The following is a 6,000-nucleotide window of genomic DNA, read 5'->3' on the forward strand; positions in this document are numbered from 1 at the left end:
TACATACCGTATGGCTTAGAGTTAGAAATCCATCTTTAGTATGATTTATGCACAGGCTGTTGTTTTCCACTATTTTCACTGTTCGCGTATCGATGGTTGTTTGCATTGAGCAGCGAATAAATTGCTGTGGTGTTGAATTTTCGATGAAGAAGTCATGTTTTATGCACGCATCGATTCGTCGAATGGAAATCAATCAAAACTGGCATACATTATTCGAAATATAAGGACTTTGCACCCAATATCGGTTCACTGAAGCACAACCAAACACTCGGTTTATGGTTTATAGCAACGATATTCTAGTAATCGACGAAATTTGCCCCGTTGACCTTGACTAAATCTGAATACTGAACACATTCAACGCATTGTAGTTCTGTTTTCTGCAACCAAATCAATCGTCGAATTTTTCACGGTTTTCAATTTACTACTACGATTTTTGGAATGAAAAGCGGGTAGCAAACGATTCAATACTCTGTGTATGAAACGGAATAAAATACGTCGAACTATTGATTCAGCGATCATTGCCAAACATTTTCAAAAGTATAATCAAAACAAACAAGATGTCAAAGATTGAAGTGTTCGCTATGTGATTGATTGATTATAGTTTGTTCGTGAAACAGCTCAATTTCAATTCATCTGTGTTTTCAAATGAATTGGAATGGTATGTGTCAGCATGAAAATTCCGTACGGAAAACAAAATGAATGAGTGAATGAATGCTCAAATAAATTAGCGTCGAACATGTCGACACCAAGTGAAAATGAAAGCGAAAACTTATCATCATTCAGCCGCACAAGGGACAAAACATTCATAAATGTGTGCCAAAATGTTTCGGTGCAAAGAAGCGAAAGCGACCAATCGATGAAAGTGGCAATAAAATGTGTGAACGCTTGAACTGTTTAACAAAATTCGTGGCTGGATATTGTTTCTTTCTGGAAATGAGAACGAATGAATGGGTGTATATGTTTGTATGTCTGTATGTATGTGTGGATCGAACGATACCCATAAAGTGGAATAAAGGACAGTCGACCAAAACAAATCGGAAGTGTTTATTGCAACGTTTTTTATGATTCCTTCGATTTTTTTGTCTGACTGAATTTCGGACATTTTATTTTTATTTTTTTTCTTCTTCTTTATTTTCGTCAATATTAACATTTTAAGGGCACTTTGTCTTCTCTTTTGGCACTAATAGATACCAAATGGTTTTGGATAGTAATTTGAAAGGTTGGCACGGATAAATGCTGAGAAATTGTCGCTGACAAATAAAGCAAATTCCTGAGGTCACTTATAGTTAGATAGAAAAAAATAAACTGAGGCTCGCGTCGTAAAAAATTATTATATTCTACGTATTTTTTTATTGCTCTCGGCATGAGTCTTTGTTCTCTTAGATTCGTGTCAGCATTCTTCTATCTTTTTTCATATATATATATGTATAATAGGTGCTAGAAATGCGGATATGCGAAAAATGTGAACCAAATCAAATTAATGCTAACTATTAAGAGAAACCAAGGAATAAATTCAAAGTTAGAATCGACACTCAGCAAAATGGATCTGTTAAAAGCAGCAATAAAAATAGATAAAAAATGTACCTTAAAATATGATTAAACTGAATAAATAATGATAAAAAAAATATGGTGTCTAAATTAAAGTGTTTCCACTTCGGACGTGAAGAGAACAAAACAATTTAAAAGTCGTAAAAATATTTGAATCTATTTGAAATTCATAATGCGATTTATTTTATTGTTACTGTAGATTAATCGATACGATAACGAGAGCATTGTGCTGTGCATGAGCCCATATGTACCTATGATTCGGTTAAGCAAACAGTCAAAACGGGGAACAAAAAGGCGATACCATAAATTTTCCCACATTTTGAATTGAATTTATGTGAATTGACTACTGCCACAGAAAATGCACCACCATGTGACCCCACGTTCGAATAGCATTCATCATCGGTAACTCTTTAAAAGTGTCTCTCGCAATAGTTGCTAACAGTATTTTAAGTAGAATTTTATGTTCGTCGAAATAGTAAGTTTTATTTTGAAATGTATGTTTGTCGGTTGAATATTTTTGGTGAACATCTTCATCTTTTTTTAAAACAATACCCAAATGCATAGGTGAACAGAAAGGTGGCCATAATAATTTGGGTACTAACACGGTTCTCGTGAAAAAACTCATAAAATGTTGTCTTCTTTGCGCACCGTTAAAATAGATGAATCGAAAGAAGGCTTGATTCGATCGTAAAATATCCGCATTTACGTTGAATAGATCATTAATGTTCAACAAAAAGAAAAGAATATCGTAAAAGTCAACGTTTACGATATAGTCCACACTACAGACATGCGAACTTGAATTCAACTCAGTGTTGAAACGATTGTTTATTTTCGGTGTAAATCATCTCTCTTTAGTACACGATTAGAAGTTAACACCAATATTTATGTCGTAAAAATAAAATCATCTTCAATTAATAGTAACAGCAATTGTTTGGCCAAAAAAATATTGTCGGAAGCTGATTTTTTGTTTAATTATTAACTGACCAGTTATCAAATGGTGAGTTCTGCGTTTGTATACGTTCTATTTTTTTTTTTTTTTTCATCAGATGGAATTAATGCCTGAATTTGTCTTTGTATTGCCATTCACAAAAATCACATAATCTTCTCATTTCAATGTTGTGCTATAGCAACGTATTTTGATAAGGTTTTTTTTGTAATTTTGCATTCGAAATGCCGGTTCCTATCGATTCTCGAAAAGATTAACATATGAATAGAATGTCAGTGACCGATTTTTTTCTTTTCAAATTTGAAATTGATTTGTCGAATATTTTTTGGATTAATTCTGAAATCTGAGATAAATAAAATAAAATCCAATTCCGTCCGAGGAATTTGAGCCATTCATTTTCGTCAATGTGTTCAAATAATGACAGATTTCAAACCAAGTACTTATCACATCATCAATAATTTTCGTGCGCTTTCAAAGAACGATGCAAAAGGTGGTGTTGGGATGATGATGAAGATGACTTAGCGATGATGTTTTTTCAAGTTATCTTCTAAATCTTGACGGGTAAATGATGTATGCTAGTGTTTCTTTCGAATTTGTGTTGAATATCAATTGAAATTATCGGAGGCAAAATAACACATACTGTGCCGTTTGATTGAATATATCTTAAAAGTAAACAATATTAACGTCTAGTGACAGAGAATTTTCGAGCCCATATATTCTGGAATGTGCGTGCCGAAATGAATTTTAACGTCGTTGTTCTTTTTATCGCTAAGTAATTTTTTTTCCTCTCATTTCTAAGACCTTCCAATTGGAAGATGAGTGTGACAAATCTTAAAATTCAATGAATTCACAAATCAGATAAAATATTTCTGACTTCGTAATATCACAAACAAATTAATAAACCATAAAATGAGTGGAGAGTGTGACTAAGATAACACAAATCCCAATGTACATATAAAAACTTTTAAGCTATCAAAATTGAAAATGAAATCAGATGTTTATGTTTCGTATTGCTGCTTTGATTTGAATTTGGTATAAGTCAAAATTACTTTGTTGCTCCGAGCAATCGTTTGAAAATCAGACTAAGCCGCATCTATGCAGTGCATACGCTGGTACAATATCGGTGAATCGACTAAAACAAGTTAAAGCTAAAAAGAGATCGATAAAAACCAAATTAAAGTTGGTCGATTAATATGCTGTATTAAATTAAGAATACGAGCGCGCGCTTCTTCAAATGCTAATTTTTTTTTCTAATATTTTATGTTAATTGATTTTAAGTATCTAATCCGTGCTTTTTATTAGTTGTGAGAACGGCGTTGACATTCACAGCTGAATTCAGATTGCTCATGTTTTAATTGTGTTTTTGTGTGTTGGCTGTTTGTTTTATCAAATCGATATGAAAGTGGGCATTGATGTAAGGTTTAGCATTTTTCTCTATATTTGGACTTGTGTACAACAACAAGAGTGAAAAAAGAGAGCTGCACATCGCGTGTGGTATTTTATCGGTTCAACGCACAAGGCGACACAAAATTGAAAGAAAGAATTTTCGATCGATGTTGCCGCTTGTTCACACCGCTCTCATCGCATTCTTCATTGTTCAATGTCTTAAGTCAACCGTATAAATTTTGTCGACTTTAGGGATTTCTTGTTAGGACTTCTTGTCCAAGGCAAATCATCGTTATTATTCTTTTTCGTCAAATTTTGATGATTGTAATTATAGGTTTGTATGAATTTGCTATTGTTCAACCTTGTTTTATGTTTTAATGGCCTGTCTTTGGAAATTAATAAACAACTTTCAGACACATTTTTTCTTGTTTTCGGGGTTTCGAATGTGTCGACATTTACAACAACATATATATGCACATTGTGCATGTAATATGTATGCGGCTAAGATCGCATGAGCTGCTGCTGTTACTGATAGATGATATACAACCATAGATTGGACGAACGTGGTTATTTTTTATTCATAATTAATAGCCAGCGCGCACCAAACCTTTGTTTGCGTCGTCTCCGTCATCGACGTTGTGTTAAATACGTGTGTTCTATGTTATCTTGTTAGCCGTTCTGATTGACCGTGTTAGATCATCGCCAGAAGCATGTGTTTCTTCGTCTTTCCATGAACACGAATCTCTTTCTTCTTTAAACCATTTCATCGAACCGTATTTAAGAGATATGCATATAGCAACTTGTTTGGGTCTGATATCACCTGAAGAATAAAGGAAAATACACGTTATAGGTGTACGATGATGCTAACAAATGATACGCATATGCGTGTCACAAATGTATTTTTTTGGAAAATTGAACTGAGAAAAAATCCAAATAAACACTTGCTCAATGCCCACATGTGAAAAAAAAGAATATAATTTATATTTGTATTTTGAAATTGTTAGCACAGCAACAATGTAAGAGTTCTATATAGCATTTCATGACATGATCATCCATGCGCGTATAACGCGACACTAACAAAAAGACAGCACAAAAGAGAGAAAGAGCATCTTCAGTACAAGAATTCAATCGAAACGAATTCTTGTGTATACATACTAATCAAATTTACAAGTTTTAAATGCCGAGCGTTAGAATATTCATTATTATTTATTATAGTTATAACGATTCGCTGGAGATTTGGTTTTCTGATTCTTTAAGTTTTTTTTATTGAAAAAGATGGTTTCCACATTGGATACCAAGTGTTAAAATGTCGATTAATCGGTATGGACTATCTCAAACTCTTTCTCTGCTTGATCAGATCGCGCTAGCTTATCGTCGCAGTATCTTAATGAAAAAGTGAGAAATTGAAATAAAATGCAGACCGATTTACGAGTATCGATATTCGCCGCATGATAACATGTAACAAAATTGACGACAGATGACCACAAATATTTGTTAACACATTCGTTATGAGTAACACTTTATCAAATTCGTCGTTATTCCAAAACATTTTCAATGCAAATTGCGAACGCAGCAGTCGTAATAAACGACATACGTTTTGATGGTATTTTTTTGCATTTTTCTCCATTCTGTTCACATTTGTTCATTGATAAAATGATGCGATGCTTTGATGGATAAAATATATTATATATTTATATCTCACTCCGAGCAAATATGCAAATTCACTTACTGTGAATACAAAGACAAATTACATTCTATTTGTCAAAACAAATCGTTGAAATATGACCGCGTACAAAAAGAAACTGGCACGAATGAATCCAGATTGAAGAGAAATACAAACGTCTTACATTCTTAAGATGAACTTTTCCGCACTTTGTGGATCACACAACATGCATTTATTACATATGTAAACTTGAATTCATGAGAAAACCGAATCTGATATTAGTTTTGCGATACAAATAATTTTTGACACACTTTCTAATGCCTGTATGATATCGTAATGATGTGAAACTTTGCACATGATATTTTTTCGCACAAAAATAACATTCTGAAAGTTTGAAAAAAAAATTAATAAAAAAAAATCGAAAATTTTGTTTGGGAGGTACCGCTAAATTGTATTT

Source organism: Contarinia nasturtii, unplaced genomic scaffold (genome assembly GCF_009176525.2).
Source record: "Contarinia nasturtii isolate CC-2019 unplaced genomic scaffold, AAFC_CNas_1.1 Cnas_scaffold_1500, whole genome shotgun sequence".
Taxonomy (NCBI): domain Eukaryota; kingdom Metazoa; phylum Arthropoda; class Insecta; order Diptera; family Cecidomyiidae; genus Contarinia; species Contarinia nasturtii.